The sequence below is a fragment of the Hemitrygon akajei genome, chromosome 2 (genome assembly GCF_048418815.1).
Source record: "Hemitrygon akajei chromosome 2, sHemAka1.3, whole genome shotgun sequence".
Lineage (NCBI taxonomy): Eukaryota > Metazoa > Chordata > Chondrichthyes > Myliobatiformes > Dasyatidae > Hemitrygon > Hemitrygon akajei.
The window spans coordinates 65,276,932-65,279,431 of NC_133125.1; the positions used below are offsets into that span (position 1 = coordinate 65,276,932).

The 2,500-nt window shown below is 49.7% G+C and overlaps 1 protein-coding gene across 2 annotated transcripts in view; it reads left to right on the forward strand.

Moving 5' to 3' along the window:
* The window catches only part of LOC140713724 (thymosin beta-10), a 452,521-nt gene that overhangs the window by 397,033 nt on the left and 52,988 nt on the right, over positions 1–2,500 (forward strand). The window lies entirely within an intron of this gene.

Here is a 2,500-nt window from a genome sequence, read left to right on the forward strand (position 1 = left end):
CTCTCACTCTCACACACTCCCACTCTCTCTCTCTCACACCCACACTCACTCTCTCTCTCACTCTCTCTCACACACTCTCTCACTCTCATTCTCACACACTCTCACTTTCTCTCTCACGCTCTCACTCACACTCTCTCACTCACTCTTTCTCTCACACTCTCTCTCACACTTTCTCTCACTCTCTCCTCTCTATCTCACTCTCTCCTCTCTCACACTCTCACTCTCTCTCTCTCACTCTCTCACACACTCTCTCACTCACACTCTCTCTCTCACACTTTCTCTCACTCTCTCCTCTCTCTCTCACTCTCTCCTCTCTCACACTCTCTCACTCTCACTCTCACACACACACTCTCACTCTCTCTCTCATTCACTCTCACTCTCTCTCACTCACACTCTCTCTCTCTCTCACTCTCTCACACTCTCTCTCACTCACACTCTCACTCTCTCTCTCACTCACACTCTCTCTCTCACACGCTCACTCTCTCTCACGCTCTCTCTCTCACACTCTCACTCTCTCTCTCACACACCCACACTCTCACTCTCTCTCTCACTCTCTCTCACACACTCTCTCACTCTCTCTCTCACATTCTCTCACACACTATCACTTTCTCTCTCACTCTCTCACACACACACTCTCTCACACACTCTCACTTTCTCTCTCACTCTCTCTCTCACTCTCTCTCTCACGCTCTCTCTCACGCTCTCTCTCACACACTCTCTCTCACTCTCTCTCTCACATTCTCTCTCACGCTCTCTCTCTCACGCTCTCTCTCACACACACTCTCTCTCTCTCACATGCTCTCTCTCTCTCTCTCTCTCACACACTCTCTCACTCACACTCTCACTCTCTCTCTCTCTCATGCTCTCTCTCACTCTCTCTCTCACATTCTCTCACACACTCTCACTTTCTCTCTCACTCTCTCTCACACACACACTCTCTCTCTCACGCTCTCTCACACACACTCTCTCTCACTCTCTCACATTCTCTCACACACTCTCACTTTCTCTCTCACTCTCTCTCTCACACTCTCTCACGCTCTCTCTCACACTCACTCTCTCTCTCACTCTCTCTCACACACTCTCTCACTCTCATTCTCACACACTCTCACTTTCTCTCTCACGCTCTCACTCACACTCTCTCACTCACTCTTTCTCTCACACTTTCTCTCACTCTCTCCTCTCTCTCTCACTCTCTCCTCTCTCACACTCTCACTCTCTCTCTCTCACTCTCTCACACACTCACTCACTCACACTCTCTCTCTCACACTTTCTCTCACTCTCTCCTCTCTCTCTCACTCTCTCCTCTCTCACACTCTCTCACTTTCACTCTCACACACACACTCTCACTCTCTCTCTCATTCACTCTCACTCTCTCTCACTCACACTCTCTCTCTCTCTCACTCTCTCACACTCTCTCTCTCACTCACACTCTCTCTCTCACACTCTCTCTCACTCACACTCTCACTCTCTCTCTCACTCACACTCTCTCTCTCACACGCTCACTCTCTCTCACGCTCTCTCTCTCACACTCTCACTCTCTCTCTCACACACCCACACTCTCACTCTCTCTCTCACTCTCTCTCACACACTCTCTCACTCTCTCTCTCACATTCTCTCACACACTATCACTTTCTCTCTCACTCTCTCACACACACACTCTCTCACACACTCTCACTTTCTCTCTCACTCTCTCTCTCACGCTCTCTCTCACACACTCTCTCTCACTCTCTCTCTCACATTCTCTCTCACGCTCTCTCTCACACACACTCTCTCTCTCTCACATGCTCTCTCTCTCTCTCTCACACACTCTCTCACTCACACTCTCACTCTCTCTCTCTCTCATGCTCTCTCTCACTCTCTCTCTCACATTCTCTCACACACTCTCACTTTCTCTCTCACTCTCTCTCACACACACTCTCTCTCTCTCACGCTCTCTCACACACACTCTCTCTCACTCTCTCACATTCTCTCACACACTCTCACTTTCTCTCTCACTCTCTCTCTCACACTCTCTCACGCTCTCTCTCACACACACTCTCTCTCACTCTCTCTCTCTCACATTCTCTCTCACGCTCTCTCTCACGATCTCTCTCACACACACTCTCTCTCTCACACACACTCTCTCATTCTCTCTCTCACATTCTCTCTCATGCTCTCTCTCACGCTCTCTCTCACACACACACTCTCTCTCTCACACTCTCTCTCTCTCACTCTCTCTCTCACACACTCTCACTTTCTCTCTCACTCTCTCTCACACTCTCTCTCACGCTCTCTCTCACACACACTCTCTCTCACACACTCTCTCTCACTCTCTCTCTCACTCTCTCTCACATTCTCTCTCATGCTCTCTCTCACGCTCTCTCTCACGCTCTCTCTCACACACTCTCTCTCACTCTCTCTCTCACATTCTCTCTCACGCTCTCTCTCTCACGCTCTCTCTCACACACACTCTCTCTCTCTCACATGCTCTCTCTCTCTCTCTCTCTCACACACTCTCTCA